Source organism: Stegodyphus dumicola, chromosome 3 (assembly GCF_044657685.1).
Source record: "Stegodyphus dumicola isolate Sdum_Otavi_A_Nest chromosome 3, ASM4465768v1".
In the NCBI taxonomy this organism is placed as follows: Eukaryota; Metazoa; Arthropoda; class Arachnida; order Araneae; family Eresidae; genus Stegodyphus; species Stegodyphus dumicola.
Genome location: NC_140770.1, coordinates 137499174 through 137521017, shown reverse-complemented (window position 1 = coordinate 137521017; position 21844 = coordinate 137499174).

Sequence of the window (21844 nt, the reverse complement as noted above, 5' to 3'; positions counted from 1 at the left end):
TTCAAGTCCCCGGTTTTTCCCATAACCGTCCATCCTAACTTTGTTTCAATAGCTACAAGACCGTTTGAAATTTGTTTACGATTCCCCGTTAATAATCGTCCTGCAACATCGGCTCCTATTAAAATTTCTATAGGTCCTTCTAAACGATCTGTTAAACTTATTCCACAGTCAGCAAGCTCTTTAAGCCATATTCCTTGTCCAATAGAAGGTATACTATTACAAATAACAGGCTGACTTAACGTATCAAAATTACAACTGTACGAGCCAGACATATTAGATAAATGAATTTTATAGACTTTATTTTACAGACACACAAACTGGTCGTTGTACCGCCAAATAATGCGTGGCTAAGGTATTCCTTTACCGTATACCTGTAACCCATATCTTGAGCTGCGCTTTGCAGAATATATGACCTTTGAGAACCAGTATCAATTATAGCTCGAGCCGAACGAGATTTTTTTATCTCCTTTAATTATTACTCTTATTGTTTGCAGCAAAACTTTAGGAGACCTTAAAGAAATGTTGGCGAGTGTTTCAGCCTGATTTGGAGGCTGTTCCGTTGCCCTTGTCTCACTCATTTGTAAATGGCCCTTACATAGAAAAATATGATGCCTTTTGCCGCATGTAAAACAAACTGTTTTTAATCTACACCTCTTGACAGAATGTCCAGATTTCAGACACAGATAACAAGAGCGTGTCCTTTGGACCAAAACTTCTCTTTCCGACAACGATAAGTTACGCGCCTGAAAACATTCCGCAGAACCATGATTTATGCTGGAACAAAATATGCAGCCTTTTCTAGCTTCATTAGAAGAAGTAAACAGTTCAGCTGCCGTAGGTTTTAAGCGAGGTTCTCTTATCTTTAAACCCGAATTCCCTTTCTTATTACCGTGAGCCAATCGATCGAAAACATTGAAAGATTTAGCTGCTAAAGAAATTCTTTCCTCACTTTCAACTTCACCGCGCAAGAAGCATAAAAGGCGCTCAAGGTCAGATTCCCTTTCTCTTAACTCGGCGTTTTCACCGGTTAAACTTTCTGATCCTTTACGCGAAAACCTAAGTCTCTCCCAGGTTTTTAAGACTTCATTCGGCTATGCTGATTCTACCAATGGATATAATATCGCGCAATATTTGCCTCTATTTATTCCCAATATCTCCAAGGCTCTTAGATTAGATTCGAGTTCATCGTATAGTTTCCGCAAAGAGTGTGTACCTTGTTTTTGAATAACAAGGGTTAGCAAATCACGAATATAAATCTCCGTTAGTAATTCTTTGTTACCAAAACGCGTTTGCAATGCTTCGATTGCGCTCTTGTAACTATCGCCAGTTGGCGGAAAGCTTTTAACTATTTCCTCTGCGGGAGAATTCTTCTCCATAGCCTGTGCCAAATAAGCAAATTTATCATTATTATCTAATGTAGGATCTTTATCAATCTTTTGGAATTGCCCCAAAAATCCTAGCCATTTCTTCACGTTGCCCTCAAAGATAGGCAATTTAATCTTCGGATAATGTAACATTTTATTCTGAATAAAGGACGGATCAATTAAAGTTACATTCGGGGTTCCAGAAGTGAGATCTTTTACTTTACTTTCCAGAAGTTTCCACCTATCAAAATATAATTCAGATTCATCTATTTCTTTAATAAGTAAAGTCTCATCTGTAATTTCTTTAAACATTAATTCTCGTATTTTCATTTCAGTATCAAACGAAACTTTAGCTTTCTCGGCAATAACTTTTATTTTAATTAATTTTTCTTCCTGATTAAATTTAGTTTCTTCATTGTCAAATTCATTACACGCTTTACTGAATAGTCTTCTATATTGAGTTCGTACTAACTTTAAAGCTTCCATGATTCAAAAATAAAAAAGTCGTTTACCTTGCAGACAATGTCCTGTCGCTTGATGCCAAATGTTGATTTTTCCACTAAATCTTATGTGATATATCTGACTTCGAATCTAAAATTTTCTGAAGAACACAAAAACCTTGTCTAAAACTTAAAGGTTTATTTAACTGGAACTCCAACACTGATGAAAACTTAACATCATAAACGAAAACTTAACATCTTGGGCGGAAAACATTCAAAATGCTTTAAAGTAACAGCTATGCCGGCACGGTGAAGAACACTTTCCTTTAAAAGACAGAATCCATCTAACCCTTTCGGCGTATATCTCCATTCGCTGGATTCAGACATCCGCTCCTACGTGTTTTGGACTTAAACGGCCAGGCTGGAACTGGAATAGGACTAGATCAGGACCGGAACAGGACTGGAACAAGACGGGAACCGGAACAGGACTGGATCCGCAACAAGACGGGAACCGGAACAGGGCGAGAACCGGAATCTCTCATCCCCTGGCTTCTCCCCGGGCAGGTCTATTCTGGCTCGAACTAAAAGGAACTGCGGTGCCACTAAGGAAAGCACCTCCTTTTATTGCCGGCGGTTGCCGTTACTACAGGCGACTATGCAAATATTTAACAACCCATGTTCTGTAATCTCTTCAGTACATCGGGCCACCACAACGAGTCGAAAGCGCCCTGTATGGCCACAGAGATAATGAGACTATGTTGGTTATTTATTCTGTTATTTGCTATTAATTTTCGTAGGTGCTGCAGCGCGTGATCCACCGAGCTGCCAGGAATGAAGCCGTATTGTTTGTCATTTATGCTTTGTCCAGACAGGATATAGTGTTTAAGTCTTTGAAGGACGACTCTTTCTAGTACTTTACCCAAGGCAGGAAGAAGGCAAATAGGCCGGTACATTAGGTACATTAGTGTCTTTTTTCGCTTTCAGGAAGAGCACCACCTCACCAAGTTTCGTGCCGGCTGGGAAATATCTGTTGTGCCAACACGCAGTAATGTAGGCATATGTATATGGTCACTTTACTTAACCTGTTCCGCCAAACTGAGTTAATGGCACTACAGGGTTAGGAAGTTATCCTATTCATTGCTAGCAATCTGACGGTTAGGCCGCCTTTCTACATTTTACTTTAATCTGTAGTTTCTTGGATATAATTATTTTCATTCACTTGCTTCATTATCTCTAAGATGCCCTTGTTGCAGTAATAGTCCGTGAACAGTCTATTCACAGGATATGTGATGTAGTCGGAAGGAAAGAACTGCTGTCGAAGGTGCTCTGTCAGAGGGCAGGAGAGCAGGTAATGAAGTGCGTCCGCGTCTATCCCGCGAAAACCGCAAGAACAGTTGACGTCCAGTCTGAGGAAACGTCTGTAATACGCTGAGAATTTCCCGTGGTTGGTACAGGCTTGGAGGAAGAGTCGGTTGCACTTCAGCCTCTTGAGAGAAGGTATTGGGAAGATGTTGTAAGTAAATCTTCCTGTCTCTTCTTCCTGCCATCGTGATGACCATGTCTCTTGAAATGCTGTCTTGAGGAGCCTTTTTGCAACTTCTGCGGAAAGCGGAACTTCCTTGTCAATTTCTGGTTTGAGAGCTGCAGTCTTAGCTAGTTCATCCGCTCGTTCGTTGCCTTTCTGCGCGGTATGTCCTTTTATCCAGTTGATCTTTAAAGGTATGGAAGAGCCTAACGTCAAGAAGATCTCTCTAAGTGCTGCCGTGTGCGGATGTTTTGGAGGAAAGGAATTCAGCGCATTCAGAACGCTCATGCTATCTGTGAAGAATGAAGTGTGAGCTGCTGGTTGTGTACCTAACCATAGTGCTGCTTCTTTGAGTGCTAGGGACTCGGCTTGGAAGACTGGAGCATGATCGCTTAGACGGAATTGTGCTTGATAAATTTCTTGCAGTAACTCCGGATGCGTACTGTTAATGGCTTGCAGAATGCCATTATCTATCCCATCAGACGCATCGCAGACACAGATAATCCCGCACAAAGACAGCTTCACTGCAAAGCACCAGAGTACAGCTCCCTACTCTGCTTGGTCGTTCTCGGAACTCCACGTACTCCTGAGATTCTCCACGCTAGAACTCGCGGTGTACTTGACGACACACAGAGCACAGTTTTCGACTTTTCGGTTCAGTCGTTCCCGGAGCTCAGCACGCTCTCGACGATGCACTAACCGCGATACACTGCGAGACTCTTTCGGTGCACTCGACGACCCACTCGACACTCGCTGCCCGGCTGTCAAAGCGATCGATTCCGCAGACATATAGCTTTTGGCTTGTGTTCGGAAACATTCTGGGATAAACCGGTCAGAATTCGTTCCAGAAGGTTCTCCATCCGGCCATGGCGTATCGCCAATTTTGTTGCCAAATGTCGCCAAATGGGCGATTTCTCGCCAAATACCTTCCCTTGCCATTCTATGGCAACCCTAAAACTGCTTTGCGGGGAAGCTATCTTACCACGCCTGGACATTTCCTAACAATATATTTGGTAACATTTATAGCAATATTATATATATATAATATTGCTATAAATGTTATATATATATATATATATATACTTATGATATATATATATATATATATATACACTTATGATATATATATATATATATATGCTTATAGTGTTGCCGTTTGAAACCAAAATAAGAGGTGCACCACTACATTTTATAGCAGTCCCATACACAAAATTTCAACGTTCTCAGGCTACTCGTTTTTGAGTCATGCGAGATAGAGTACATATTAACCTTTTAACTGTCATGCCCGAGAAAATCTCGGGCACAGCACTGGTGTTCGAAAATGTCAAACCCGAGTATTACTCTGGGTATTTTTTTTTTTTTTTTGAGTGCATCGTATTGTTATACCCGAATATATATCGGGAGATGTTTATTTCGGCTTCATCTCTTTGTCAAACCCGACTGTATCTCGGAAAAAGTTAATGTGCGCTCAATTCAATAGATGACAGCACTTTACTGAAGATTTGTGTTATAAGTTCTTTGGTTCAAAGTGCACGGGATTTTTTTGTTGTAAAATGGCGTCCAGTTCTTTGAAACGTTATATAGATGATTTAGATTCTTCAACCGAAGGTGAAGGATGTGTGTTTGATGAGCAGTATTCATGATACTTCCATGGTCAGCCGAAAAAATAAAAAAAATGAAGATACACTCAAGCCGAAGATTGTTTCTGACTACAGTCTAACTATGGATGGTATAGATCGCTGTGATCAGGAAATATCCTTTCATCCAACAATCCTAAAACGTTAGAAAAAATATTATAAAAAGCTATTTTTACATTCACTAGACTAGGTACTTTGGAACTCATATTTGCTCTATAAAAATGTAGTTGGGATACATTTTTAGATTTTCGAATCCAAGATGTAGAAGAGCTTTTACATAAATATGATGATGCAGCTTCTGGACAAAAGAATGTGGGCAGACCACCTACAATAGATAATCCTGCCCGTCTTACTGAACGACATTTTATTTCCTATATTCCTCCTACTCCTGTGAAACGTGAGCCTACAAGACTGTGCAAAGTGTGTTGTTCGAAAAAGGATAAAAATAGGAAAAAGATAAGGAAGGAAACACGATTCTGGTGTAGTGATTGAGAAGTTCGTTTGTGCTTGGAAAAGTGTTTCCAGTTGTACTACACAAGACTGAATTACTGAACTACTAATAGGTATTCACTTTTATTTATTTTTTTCATTTATTTATTTTTTAGAAAATAATTATTTTTTTTTTCATTTTTAGAAAATAATGCTCCACTAGAAACGAACTTTGCAACTGCCACGTTGAGTGGCAGCCGCCTCAAGCAAATACGCAGTGTCTACAAAACTTTAAAAATTTTACCTATGTACTTCAAAATATCAATTTTTAACTACTTAAGTATATTTTATTTTGTACTAAACATTTGATTTTTCCAATAAAAAAATTTGACAATTTGTGTACCCAAATCATCAAAATAACTCGACAGTTAAAGGGTTAAACGTATGTACACAGCGCAGAAAAAAAGGGGGCAGTTCTATATCTCCCGTTCTACTGGGCCGACTGTCAAAATTCAAATTGCGTTTTTCATGTCTCGAAAGAGCGACTTATGATATATATTAGATTTATATATAGCATTGTTCTAATAAACGTATTTTGGCACAAAATTGGACTTTTCTGAAATAACATACCAATTTTTTTTTTCCATATTTCGATTCTACGACGCAAAGTATGCTTAGATATTAAATAAATTTGGTGAGAAAGTAATGGAGAAATTCAAAAATTTATCTTGGCGGAATTTTTTTATTTTGCGCCAAGAATAATTAACTTTGTGCACTTCTTAATATATGGCAACCAATTTTCCTTTCCCTTCCATTATGCCGGATCGGAAAAAGAGGGCACCTCAAAAGTCCCATCGTTCTTACTTTCAAATAACTTTAGCAAAGTGTCTAAACCACATTTGATGTTTTATCGCTTTCAACAAATATGCCAAACTTCAAAACGCGCCAATATATAAATTCACATATATCTTCGGAAATTTTGAATAAAAAAACTATAATTTTTTTCAGGTATGCTTAGAAATACGTCTACTTTAAGATGATGGTAAAAATTTTATAGATTATACTTCAAAATGTTTTTGAAAAATTTATAAAAATTATTTAAAAATACAAATTTTATAAATAAATCATAAAAAATGGATGAACTTTATTTGAAATGAACCTGGATTTCGAAATGTTAAAGGTAGAATCAAATAAGTTTCATAATAAAAGAGAGATTAATAAATATAAACCAAACTCAATTAACATTAGCAGCTAAAGTTTTGAGACCTAATTTTTTAAAATTTACACGTGCGATTTTTACAAAACTTGGCACTTTGGTGTAATTTGAGTCGTAGAATTGAAAGATGGAAAAAACATGGTATGTTATTTTAGAAAAAGTCCGATTTTTTGTCGAATTACCTATATTAGAACAATGCTATATGTAAATCTAATACATATCTTGAGTAGCGCTTTCGAGATATGAAAAATGCAAGTTGAATTTGGTCAATCGGCACAATAGAACGGGACATATAGAACTGTCCTTTTTTTTTTTTTTTATTTTTTATTTTTTTTTTTTTTCGCAGCGTACGTACAGATGTCACGGAAAAATCTCTTCTGAATCCATTTTACAATTCCTTTTTGGAAAACGTTTCCTTTATTCTGTCCGAATTTAGACTATGATATCCGAAATTTTTCGCAAGTACTTCCTTTATTTCGTGCAAGGAATTAAAAAGTGAAACAACGCATTTTCAGCGGACGACAATCAAGGAGCCACAACGCAAAATTGTGTTTCGGGAATAATAAATTCCTCTGGGATAATAAAAATTGAAAATAATCCAAAAGTAGTAGATTTGTAAATAAAATGTTTTCAGAAATTTTTATGCCAACAAATTCCTTAAATATCGTCATAAAAAGCGAAATTAATGGGAATTTTCGAGTTTCGTTGGTATACTACTTGAGAAACAATTGCAACAAAGCATTTACTTCATGTGAAGAAAAAAATCATAACAAGTGTTATTTCTCTAAGCAAATATTTACAAGAACTGAAAGAGTAGAACAAAAACCAAACATCAGGAAATCTCTGCCGCTATGGAAATATTGCAATTTAATTCGTGCTGCCATTTACCAGAAATGTAAATAAGAATAGTATTCCACTTATTTACTGTGATTCTTTTCTACTAAGTGATAAAAAATTTTATTCAATCAGCCGCGTACTCCTTAAATTACGAATAAAGATTTAATCACCTAATAAAATTTTCAGAAGACAGCTGCACGGTAAAGATTACACAAAACAGCCGAATGCTAAATTCTACATGCCTCAGTGATTCTATTTATTTCAGTGATGCAAATTCTGAAATCTCGCCAGCTTAGCAGGAAAAAAGAGAATTCTGAGTAATGATTTGAAGGTGAGAACTCTTTCTACACCCCGTATACCTGAAAAGAGAATCAGGAATAGGAAACATCAGAAATTGTCTACGATACATAACGTAAACAACAAAATTTTAAGAAAATATGAAAGGTTTTCAGATTTTAAATTACTTTCAAAGGGACGATTTTTAACGTTTTGTTTGTTACCTTTATTTATTAAATATCATGTTATTCGCACTTAAACCATAAAATTCAGTTCAACAGCAATGTCACAAAATAATTTTAAAATGAGCATATCTTTAGAATTTCCGATATACAGTTCCGCGCGCTACAGATAAAAAGATTTTCTTCCCTGTAGAGTGTTGCCATTGCTCGCTTTTAAATCGTTAAGTTTGTTAATCAAAAATTCGTTAAAGTTTTATAAAATAAGAAATCGATAATAAAACAAATTCTAAATTTCAAATTTGGGCTTTCAAATGCCCGTATTCGAAGCAGGATTACGTCATTAAAAATTGAATGACTTTAGGTACCGTTGTTTTATCACAATGCGAGAAACATACGTAGATTTATGCAGATTCTTCAATTTCTACAAATATAATACAGGGCGATAATATTTCGTGGCAACAATTTGAAAGGTGATGCAGCCTTTTAAACTTTTCAACGCGAAATCGCAAAACGAAAACAATAGTCCTTCAAGGTGGTGTATTTAATCATAGCAAAGCACACTAGGGCTATCTGCCTAAGGGGAGGGATGCCTTCGTGGAGGACTTTTTAAGGGAGACAGGCTCGTATACACGTTACAAATGGGGAAAACCACGAAAACGCCCATGCAGCCAGCCCGTTCGCGGGATTCGAACCTCGGACCGAACTACCAGTGTTCAGCGACTTTACCGCTCGGCCGCTGGTGGGCCAGTCCTTCAAGGATAAAGCCCCTTTGGACTACTTCATTTAAACTTAATTTCTCGAATTATTCTAATTTAATTAACCAATCTCTCAAGACAAGTCGAAAATGGCATCGAAAACTGCAAATTCTGAAATTAAATATCCCGGTTTTGTATTTTTATTTTTTAATAACGAGTATAAAATTTTCCAAAATATGAGGATAGGAACTAGGAGATCGCATTAAAAGTTAGATATAGTCATTTGTGAAATTTTTTTTTTCTTTTTAAATTTTGCATTAAAATTTTAAGTACGGCAAGATATATCGTCATCCAAAACGCCGCAACAAAATTTCTAGTATCCGAGTTATTATTCGAGTGACTGATTAATACCTATGGAATAAACTTATTTGTATTTAATAAGAATGATTAGTACTTTAATAAGAATGATTAGTGGAATAAACTTGCATTTTATTAATTTGATCAATACTTATGGAATAAACTTGAATTTTATTAATTTGATCAATACTTATGGAATAAACTTGCATTTTATTGCAAAAAAAAAATATGATGATATTTATTTTCCAACAGGTAAAGTTTAAGATAGAGAAAAAATAACATATAAGGGGGAAAAAGTTAGGTATTTAATGTTTAACCATTTGGTACAATATCTACGCAAATAAACCTTACAAAAGTCTTTGATGCACATAATTAACAAATTATTTACAAATTACTCATGTCGAATAATAATTACAAGAATATTTCACTGAAGAAATTTGGAATAAGTATTGACTGAAAAGTTATTATAGGCTTTTTTCATATATTTATTTAATCGAAATAAAAAAATAAGGACAATTCGAATTGACTTTTAAATTGTACTTAAATATTTCAGTTCTTAAAATAATTTTTAGAGCATCCGATACGGTAAAAAAACATAAACCTTGAAATCATATAATTATATCAGTGTCGCAGCTACAAGTAATGATTTAATTATTTTGAGCACTATCCATGTTTTATTGATATATGCAGATATGCCTGAAATAATAAATAAAAAGAGAAATAAAAAAAATTATAAAGTTTTCAGATTTTATATTACGCACGAAGGGACTTTTTTAAACGTTTAGTGTGTTACCTTTATTTATTAAATATCATGTTCTTTGCCCTTAAACCATAGAATTCAATTCGACAGCAATATCGCAAAACAATTTTAAATGAGCCTATCTTTAGAATTTCCGATACACAATCTCGCGCGCCGGAGATAATTTATTTTACTTTTTTTTTTTTTTTTTGTCCAGTATTGCCATTGCTCGCTTTGAAATCGTTGAGTTTCTTAATTAAAAATTCGTTAAAGTGTTACAAAATATTAAACAGATAATAAAACAAATTCCAAATTTGGGATTCTTCATTATTTAATTTCTTTAAATATATTACAAAGCTGTAATATCCAGTGGCGAGAGTTTGAAAAGAAAGTGAATCAACGAAAAATGTCAAAACGTAATTAATAGTCCTTTTGAGCTAACGCTCCTTTGGGCTATAAATATGTAACTTCATTTTGTGAAAATATATTGAATATTTTAATTAGTTAGTCAGTTCATGATCTTTGATTCAAGTCATATTGCTGGCTAGAATTTTTAAGCCGGAGTGGTGTCTTCTGTTAACTTTTATATGAGTCAAAGAAAGGCTTCTTTACACCCTTTTCCCTATGTCTGTGATATTTACAAGACATAATTACTAATTCATTTTTCAGTCTTTTACGAAGTTTCGCACTTTCCAAAGATTACGAAACGTCGTAAAATTAAGTATCCTTTTATTTGAAAAGTTATACGGACACAAAGTGAGGGACGAGAAATAAGATCACTAGTGAAGCTAATAAAAAAAAAATGATATATAGAATTAACCCATTGAACAGTATACTATTTTCAGGTAAGTATTCACCTGTTCCTTAAATAATAACAACACTGGATTCACCCTACTTATTACTGCATTAGCAAGCAACCTTATTTCCTAGAAAATAGGAGGGGCTTTTTACTTACAAAAAATTGAATTTAATTGTCCTGAACAAAACAATCTCTGTTTGGATTCTGAGAATTTAGAGCATTCCCCCTTCGTCTGACTAGTTGCAGACAGCGTCAAATTATTATAAATTAAGGAACCGCTATCTCAGCGAAAGGGAGAATACATAGTGTCTTCTTGTTTCAAAACAAAATTTAACTTCTCGTTAGGGGTTTCTTAAAACAGAAAAAAAAAAAAAAAAAAAAAAAAAAAAAAAAAAAACATTGTTTTAACGATTTAAGAGCTTGTTGTTTTGTCTTCCTTCCATTTTATTTTGTTTAATCTGGATAATCTCGCCTACAAACATTGTAGTCATTGTAACGCTGGAATAACATTTATAAAATGAGAACAATATATTGCATTAAATGAAAGAGTTTTTCTCAATTTTATCACTTAAGGATGTAATATATGAATTTCTTTAATCAGTTAAAATTTTAAATTGCTCCATCATTTATACTTTTAATGTCCACAGAATTCTCTCGAGACGCATGCAAATAAATATCTGTTATCAAACAACGAAGAATCTATGAATATATGTAGGTGTGTCCCTTGCTTTGCGGAAACGGCTTCTAGAACCACCAAAAGTTGAATACATTCCTACACCCGAGAATGTGTACATTAAAGCTAAAATGTTAAATTTCCAATTCTTTTTAGCCCAAAGGGCGTTAGCCTAGAAGGTCTATTAACTTCATTTTGGAATTTTGCGTTTAAATGTCGGTTCACTTTCCAAATTGTTGCCACCAAATATTATACCCCTGTGTTACATTTAAAGAAATTAAATAATGAAGAATCTACATGAATGTTTGTATGTTTCTCGCATTGTGATAAAACAACGGTACTTAGAGACATCCAATTTCGAATAACATAATCTTCCACCGAATATGGGCATTTGGAAGCACTAATCAGGAATTTTAAATTTGTTTTATTATCGATTTCATATTTTGTAAAGCATTTATGAGTTTTTTACTAAGAAACTCAACGATTTAAAAGCGAGCAATGGCACTTAAATCATAAAAGTCAATTCAACACCAATATCGCAAAATAATTTTAAAATGACGAAAGCTTTAGAAAGGCAGAGTAATTCTCGAGGCGGAAGTGACGTCACGGAAAATGGGCGTGGCCTAGACAGCCGCCATGTTGGATCACGTGACCGTCATCCACCATGTTGGATCGCGTGACCACGTGGTTTTCACGTGACTACGTGGTTTTTCGTCCGCCATTTTGGAACATGTGGTCTTTCATCCTCCATCTTGAATGACTCCCGCCATGCTTTAGTCGCCGCCATGTTGGATTATTTTTTAATCTAATTTTCTTTCTAATTACTTTTTAAATTAATTAATTAATGTTTTATTTAATTTAAATTATTTATTGAATTATCTTCGAATAGCCGCCATTTTGAATCACGTGGTTTAATTTTTTTTGCTGGAGAACGCAGATTCAAAAATCACCAGCCAGGCCCAAACCCGCTATGTCGGGACCTGCAGCCACGCGCTTTAACCGCTGAGCCACGGTTTACTTGGCGACGAGGTATAAAAATGGGTACTTGTGAAAAAAATGACAAATTGTTCAACGTGTGTTTTACATCCCTTTTATTTATTTTTTTCTTTTTCTATGTGTTAATTTATTTTTGTTCATTTAAAGTTTTAATTTTTCTTAATGAATATTTTTAAATTAGAAAATTAATTATTTTTTTTCAATACATTTTTCTAAGCGGGTGATTTCATTTCTAATGGGAAGAATTTTTCAAAATCATTTTATTATTTGCAGCGAATGAGTTAAAAACGGTATTTTTTAAAACATTATTGGATTTTCTTAAATACATGTTGCTGCTGGCGCCATCTAGTGTACATAACATCTACTAAAGTTAACAGGATGGTTTAAAAAATAAAGAAGTAATATATATTTTCTTTCCACATGGAATCGAACCCGCTGTCCCCGCAAAAATGAATAAAAAGGAATTGAGGGGCACCGCATCCAGTACTTTAGGCGATACCCCACAATTCCTTTTTATTAATTTTTTGCGGGGACAGCGGGTTCGATTCTCCGTGAAAAGAAAATATATATTACTTCTTCATTTTTTAAACCATCCTGTTAACTTTAGTAGAATTACACTAGATGGCGCCAGCAGCAAAACAAGCCGTTCAACGCTTCTTCCATATGCAAAGCCCTGATTTTTTCCTGGAGTCTCAAATGTCTCAATGTACTTGGTACCTATGTGAAAAAATAAAGGTATGTGATATCTTTAATGTCTCATTCTATTGTTTGACTTTCATACGCAACTCTGACCACAATCGACAGGGGAAACTTATTTTTCAACTTATCCTCGTAATAACAAATCAATTCTGTGCAAAAATCAAACGATTTTGCACCAGGTACGTAATATATGAGGTTAGAAGATTCTTTCATTAATTACCAATAATGTATTTTTGATTTATATCACTGAGATCTATCGTTAAAAATATAGTAAGAAATAAGATATGAAGAAGCGGGATTATTGCCTTTAAATCTTTCGGTATTAAGTGATTGGACATCAATAATGTTTGAATCATCTATTAAAAACCTAACGTTTTGCTAAACGGACACACTTTCGGTATTTTTTATGCGTACCACTCGTCGAAGGTAATAAATTCTAAAGATAAATTAAATATCTTACTTTTCGTCGAAGAGTGTTGTTTTTGAAAACTTTGTGTTTATTAAAGAACCTTCAGAGGTTCTTTAATAAACACAGACGTGGGGGTAGGTGTAGAGCCGAGGTCCTCTGCTTATAGAAGTATCAATTGCGCTAAGTTGAAATGACATAAGATTTAATCAGTGACTTTAAGTTTTAACAACATAAAAGAACAAATTGTGTCAGACTATGACACATTAAGGAAATTATACGATGGATAGCATATGAATGTACTTGACTAGTACAACATGATTTGATCTTGCTTAACAGTCCACTCATATAGGCAGGTACTTGGCGATGTAGAAAGATATTCCAGAATGCTTGACGCCTATTTTCAATGTGCTGTTCCTTGTTAGGACTCCATGCATCATATTTATGTACCACGCATGAGAGAATCACAGCTGCTGGCCACGTTCGCGAACACCATCAGAATCGGGAAGACACACTACCCTTTTTATCTCCGTCCGTTCATCTCTTCCTCTGGAGGAACCTTCCGCACAGTTATAGAGGGTGATTCAGAATTCATCATCAATATTTGGTGGGGAGGTAGGGAATAGGAAAAGAAGGAGATTTCACATAGGAAAGTATGGGCAGCTGTTTGACGTGTGCAGCCAATCGTCACTCGACTAGGTGACTTTGCAGAAGTAACATGAACCGGTATACGTAGAATGAACATGCAGATATGCATGTAAATGCCAGGCATATTCCAGAAGGTCCGGTTGTCCATGCAACGCCGTTGTGAGTCATGCACATGGTCAGCAGTTCGAACACCTCTCGTAAGTCTGTAAAACCGATGCAAAGAAATGTTACATGTAAGATAATAAATGTTTTTTTCCTTACTACTTCCTTTTTATGTGTTCTTTTCATCATTGAACTGGGGTCATTTTGCCCTACTATATGGCATATGCGCCAATGCATTCCTACGTGAAATCTCCTTCTTTTCCTATTCCCTACCTCTCCACCAAATATTCATGACGAATTCTGAATCATCCTCTATAGTTCACCTTTTCTGCTCACCGCAATCGCGAACAGCTACTTCCAACAAGGAGCAACACTCTCAGATCAGGTTTTATGCGCTTATTTTGTCAAATGGCAACACTATGGGAATTGTGCAATAATCAGTTCGAAAAATAAATTATAAATTTTACCTTTTTTGCGGAATTTCAACATTTTGAAAAGTAATTATGCGCGTGAAAGATAAACTAAGCACTTTAGAGGATTTTAACTGTGTTATGCTAACATGTTCTTTAGACCTTATTAGACTGGCCTAGCGAGTTATCGCTTCATCTGAAAATGCACGGCCAAGCCCAATGAAGGTTTTAAATAAGCATTTTCATTAAATTTGAATTTAACAGATGATCCAACTTGTGCGCACAATCACACCCCTTCACCTGCGGTTATTAAGGATAAAACTGAAAAATAGTCCAAAATGGATTCGTACCTTAGACTACATATTTGTTCAAACTAAGCTGGCTCAAACTTTGATGGCCTAATTTAATTTAATTCTAAAGCCAGAGTATTGACTGGCAGAGCTGCGCGAGTCGCTGCCAAAAGCTCTGTATCTAAAACATTCAGAACTCTCGCCTTAAATAACATAAACCATTTTCATCCTGGTAAGGGTTAACAAAGACAGAAGTTATAGTACAGGTTCAAATCATTAAAATGCGTTAATTAAGCACCTCATAGATTTTTATTGCTTTTAAATCTCTCATGTGTTAAGCAATTAGATACTGATAATATTGTTGTTACTTATCTCACTTAATTTAGGTTAAAATAACACGCCGAACAACGATTAATTTAGAAGTCAAAAAACAAACGTCAGCGTTATATTTGCAAATTTTCCAGGACTAGTTTCTATGGTTTTACCGAACCATCTGCCTCGGCTGCTAAAGGGCAAATGAACCCCATAAGATACGGTGATAAGACAAGATAAGAATGGCTGGAGTAAAGCTTCTAGCACCATCTATTGATGAAATAAGAAAACTAAAGCATAACTTCCTTAAAGGCTGAAGGTAAAGATGGATTTGAATTAGGATCGTAAACTAGAACAGAAAGTTTTTTGAGTGTAAAACGCCTCTAGAAAATCTGATTCACCAATGGAAGATGCTTTTTGAATAATTTTGGCTACCAAAAAACGGAAAAGTGTGACTTTCGGACCAACAGTGATGGGCCAATAGAGGACTTCTGTATTTCCTTTTACCTAACACATGCCTCATGTTCTTTAACGCGAAATATTAGGGCTCTCTTAGTTTGGTCAATGTAATACTGGCAAAGAATCCTATAAATACCCTAGGAATTTATATTCGGAATAGGGTCCTTAAGTATGGAACTGTGACTTTTATTGATGGTAGAATAAACTGCCCGAAAGTTAAATTTCTGTAAAATACGTGAAACTTTATAGCTAACTGATGGAAAGAAAGGCAGTCAACGTAATTCTTATAATCTCCTGAAACAATAGGACAGCTAGCCTATTGTAGCCAGCAGACAGACAGGACTCCTGTCCAGCCATTCTTATCGTATCTTATGACCACATCCAGTACAGGGTTTACTTATAAGCTATGCAAGCTATAGCAAAGGGCCCCTACTTTCTTGGGAGAGGGAAGAATCTTATTTGATACTGACGATAATATTCTGGACTTACATAAAGGGCCCAATATCTCAAATAGCTTAGGGCCTTATAAAGTCTAAATCCGGCCCTGACCGTATCTTACCTAGTTCATTTCCACTTTAGCAGCTGAGGAAGTTGGCTTGGTAAAAACCATCGAAACTAGTCCTGAAAAATTTGCAAATATAAAGCTGATTTTTGTTGTTTGACTTCTAAATTAAGCATATCTCCCTTTTCTGGCAGTAAGATCAGAACAAGCCCACAAAATTCTTCGTGGTAAAGAGTGCAAGATTTCGTCTGTATAGCAATAGCCTTGAGCACCATACAGGTGACAATATGACACTGAAGGAGCGCGCGCCAGAGGGACGGATCCGAGACGCTCTTCTCCTACTACCAGCCTCTCGAGAGAACTCTCGGTTCGTCGCATATTTAGAGTGCCCCTTTGCCACACAGATACTATACATTTAGAAGCATACATGCCTTCTCCGTTATTCAAACTCCGACCCTTGGGTACAGCACTCACTATGCCGACTGGGGGACATTCATTATGTTAGAATGATAAATATCATACTTTTAACCAAATGGCAACACTATGAGAACTGCTTATGCGTTCTACCCGTGAACGATAATAAATTCTAAAGGTAAATGAAAAATTTTACTTTTCCCTGAATGATAAACCTATAAGAACCGTTAACGCACGCGATGCATACGAGGTAATACTCTCGAAAGATAAATTACGAAGATAATAATCTTAATTTATTCTCGAAAGATAAATTACGATTCTTATATTTTGCCAAGTAGTAAAATACTTAAACCTAGTTATGTATGTACAGAGTGAAATTAAACACGTTATATTTCGCGCAGTTTCAACACTTGCCAGGATGAAAGGAATTTGCATTTAAGGTAGCATAACGTAACCTAACGTAAGGTAACAGTCTAAAATGTTCGGAAAGGTATCGCTGAAGATGTTTCCAGCACTAAAAAACCAGTATTAAGTATGTCCGATCCGAGTTTTTATGGGTATCTAACATCAGTTAAATGCAAGGAAAGTTAAAAACAAATTTCTTTCCCATTGTATGAGAAATAGTATGATAAAAGAGTGACTTTCGACGTAATGTGCTCTTTTCCTAAGTACATTTCAGTCTGTGTTGAATCAATTTTTTTTCACTTGAGTCTAGCTATGAATAGCCTCTAGGAAATGCGAATTGTAGATAACAAATCAATTGTTCGCTAAAGAGAAATTTATTAGAATTACCATTGCATGATTATCGTTATTCGAGATTAACTCATCTAGTGGTTCATCAATTTTCTTTATATGCGCTTTAACGGTGGTTTATAAATAACTACAAATATTAAACTCTGTCTAAACATTTACCCATCCTATAGAATACCACTATATTAATCCTCAGCATTTATTATTTTCCGCCTACCCCAATATCACTTACCTACCATTTACTATTACTATATTTATGCAGATGATAAGGTTTGTCTCCAAGCGTCTTATCTTTCTCGGCAAAATTAACTTCGGAGGCCTCGCATCTTGAAACGCTGCCAAGTTATAATCCGTATGATAAATTTTAACTGAAACTTCCTACTGCTATTCGTGGTGACTAACCTACGCTCCAAACTTCTGTAATAACATTTACCAGAAACTTTGAAATGAATTAGTGAAGCATAAAACAGATTCTTAACAGTTCTAGCATATCATCAGGTTTATCCTTAGTTTCTGCATTTAGCAATTTTTATGGGGCATGAATAAAATAAACACTATCTTGGTTATTTAAATGTTCCAAGAACAGAAATGGACCGAAAATATTATATGGAAATTCTATAACAAATTCTGTAGGTAGTTATGCAATATGTCCACAAAAGTCCTTATCTGGCTTTTATTTTAACATCCGTTATCTTAGATATATACTTACACTACTTAAAGCCTGCAAATATTTATGTTTTGTATTTTCAATTAAAAATCAGTTTTGCAAAAATTAAGAAATCTAAATTATCCGCTTAATACGCTTTCTCGATCCTTGTTCTTATATTCAGAAAAATTTTGTACTAATTATCTATATATATAACAAAGAAAGTTTGTGTGTTTGTCCTCTAATAACTCAGTCAATACTAATAACTATCGTCGCCAAACTTTCTACGGTTCATTTCTGAGTTCAGGAAGAGGTCGACGTCAACTTTTTTTCCAAAAAAATGTAGCTGAAATCAGAGATATTAATTAAAAACTCGGAAAAACGATCATTTTCGCCCTCATTTTCCCCAGTGGCAACCGTCTCGCAAGCTGCAGATGAAAATCTGCTTTATTTCGAAAGTTGTTGCCACTGCTCTCTTTCAAATCGTAGGGTTTGTTAATAAAAATTTCTTATTTTCTTCATCTATGTTTCACAATGAAATAAAAATAGCATTGCTCAAAATTAAATACATTATTCTTGACTCCAAAAATTCGTGGAAAGCCATTTCGACTGCGTACGACTTACTTAGATATTAACTAAAAACTCCGAAAACATTAATTTTCGCACTCATTTTTCCGAGTGGCAACAGTCTCGGGCGTTGGAGATTTTATTTCGAAAAATGTTGCTACTGCTAGCTTTCAAATCGTAGAGTTTGTTAATAAAAAATTTGTAAGTTTTACAGAATTACTATATATAAAGAAGAATGTCTGTTTGTGTGTTTGCTTGTTTGTTCGCGTTATCGATTTCTGATCCATTATGATCAATTTTTTTGCCACATTTAATCGACTAAAATTGAATATAGGTGAAATATTGGATGGAACTTGAGCTTTTTCGGACATTTGATTAGAAAGACGAAAATCATTAAAAACTCCATGCCATTGTTGCTGATAAAATGAGAGAAAGTTTATTTTTCTATCGAAATTTTGTATGTGGATTCTATATCGCGTCAGTCTGAAAAATATATAACTATGAATCGTATTTTTGGCATCGTTATTAGAGAAGGATTACAGCGGTATCGTGCTCTCTGTTGTTAGATGCATTTCGCTTAATCTAACTTAACCGCCATCGGGTACTTCCGCTGGTTAAAAATAAAAAAGAAAAGAGTTGGATTTGACAAACATTCGCAGAGATATTTAACTTAAAAAATTTTATATGTTTCATTCATTTTCAACACTATCGGTTAAGATACTATCGGATAGATTAGAATAATTCGATTTTTTCCCCTGTAGTATACTATTCAAAGGTATTCTTTTGTGAATTACTTGTGTATAATGTGCTTTAATTTACGATTTTGTTACAACTGATATGGCGAAAGAATTTTGACACAAGTAATTTATAAGGTTTCAGATTATAAATATGAGTTATTAACATTATAAGATCTATCTCTTCTTGTCCACATAAACTAATCTACAAAATGAACTAATCTACAAAAATCTAATCTACAAAATGAACCTGGCGAATTCTCGCACAGATGTGAAGGAATACCAGAGCACAGAGAAAAGATGAAAATAACATTTTATTATTTCCAACTAATAACAGAAAGGCATGAACACCTTGCTTTAAAATAAACGTGGAACTTGAACGTTATAAAATAAATCAATTCAAGTCTAAATAGAATAGTGCTAGATTAGCACGTTAAGTTACGGTTAACTTAGGTTGACTCAACAAATCTAATAGGCATGACAATTGTTCGAAATGCCCAAGAGCATATTAGCGTAATAGCAAGATGATCAATGAAACGTGCGCTGGCTAGCGAAAACACGCTTTGAATTCACTTCACTTAACTTTAAATTTACATCCTGGCATTATTTCATAAATTAATAGCGTTTCGTAAAATAACAGCGTCATAAGAAATGCGAGGGGAAGTTGAGGAGTTCAGGAAAGAATACTGTTACGGTTTTTGTATTGACTTAGCTATTTTTAAATAGAATTAATTGTTTTATATTACCGTGCAATGTAGCACAAGACCTATTTGAAGAGAAACCTACGCCGTAAAAATTAAAAATATAGGAGCACGCGCATTTAATGCATAGATATCTCGTAATTGTACTCTTTTGATATCCAGAAAAATCGAGAAAATTCTCGTGTGTTTAAATAAAAATATCCCGCTTGTAAAATTTATTCAGCTGTTTCCTGAGGTATTTTATGAATTTGTTTAGAAAACTGTTGGTGTTTACTGCAGCGAATTTGCGGTGAAATCGGATTAGCTTTCTCTATTTAGAATTAGTTCTGCTGAACGTTTTGGTAGTTTAAAATACTGCGAGGTGTTGCAGTATTGTACAAAGACCTGAGGAAATTTAAGCATTTTGTTTTTATTTCTTGTGATACAAATAAATTTCATTCACTTTTCATCGGACTTGTGCATTCAATTTATTACAAACCCGTTCGTACACAACAATACGTTAGTTGAACTAAAGGAAACCCTACGACATCATCAGTAGGTTTCATTAATTTAAATTCATAAACATACAAAGATTTCATTAAACTTTTTTACGCTATTAATTTATGAAATAATGTCCCAACTTGGCCATAAAAACAGTTACCTGATGTTTTCACGAAAGAGAATTCCTTAATCAAAATACCATTAATTCCTCATCACTTTCCATTTATAGTGTCAACTCTTTTTAGCCCAAAAGGGACGTTAGTGGACGCGTGGAAGATAAAAATATTTTATTTCGGACAGCGACAATGTATTTCTTTTGAATAGCTCCATTGTTGAAGAAATTGGAAAGATGCTTGCTCTTTGCCACAAGGCATTGCTTTTAAATCGCTGAATTTTCTGATTCAGTTTGAAATACGTATCCGCATCTTACATTTTTTCAAATGGAAATGCATTGTTTTTAAATTTTGGAGTTTTTGAATCTAAATTTTATGAAGTTTGCACAAGACACATATAAATAGTAAAGTAAATATTCGAAATTCGAGTTGCGAGTGTGATCTAGTATGCATGATGAAAATTTGTTTGTTCTAGGTGTTGCCATTCTTCCACAAAACGAAGAACACACACATGTATATACATACATCCACATTTTTTATTATTTAATAGTACAGACTAGAAAAGTCAAGGGGCATGAAAATTAACCTTCACTAGTTAGGTTAAAAAGCATGAAAAAAAAGCGAATAGTAGACATTACCACGTGTGGTATACGGGGTATGAAAAAAGACCTTGACTAGTTAAGTCAAAGATCATGGTAAAAAAAGGCAAATAGTTGACATTACCACGTAACCACACAAGCTGCCTAATAGAACTATGATCGTTATATGCTTTTTTTCTTACTGCCTTTAAAGTTAAAATTAACAGTTAATGTGTTATCATTATTTTAATAGTAAATACCAATAAATCCAAAGGCTGATTATGCAATTTTTCAAGCTTGAAATACTAATAAGAACTAGTAAAATCTTAAGGCGAAAATTTTACTATTCGTAAGTCCTAAGGCAAGAATGATGATAAGCTTTTCCAAATATGCATCAATCTAATATTTTAGTTATCTAAGCTTTTGTGACGTCATTAGTGTTAGAATAAATTGAATTATAACTTCATCACAGGAATAGAAAGCGTTTATGAGAAGAATGGAAAGGTAAGCATTCAGAACAATAGCGATCAACGTTATAACGACTATATAACTGAAGTTCAGAGCATGAAGTTGGCAGATTGCCCCAAAACATAGATTACGTCATTTAACTCTCTGAGAGGCAAACGCAAACTAATAAAGAAAAAAGAAATCGCATTAATCATTGCATCTCGGGACATTCGCCGGTATAAAATAATAACAATTTGCACTTCAAGATGATAGGAAGTGAAGTTTTTTATTTTAACGTAAACTCATTTTAAATATTTTTAAAGATATTTTCCTCCATGATAAAGAAATACTAAATTTCATTGTTATTTACATTTTATTAAAAAATTAATGCTAATGTGTAGGGTTCACCTTATTTCGCTAA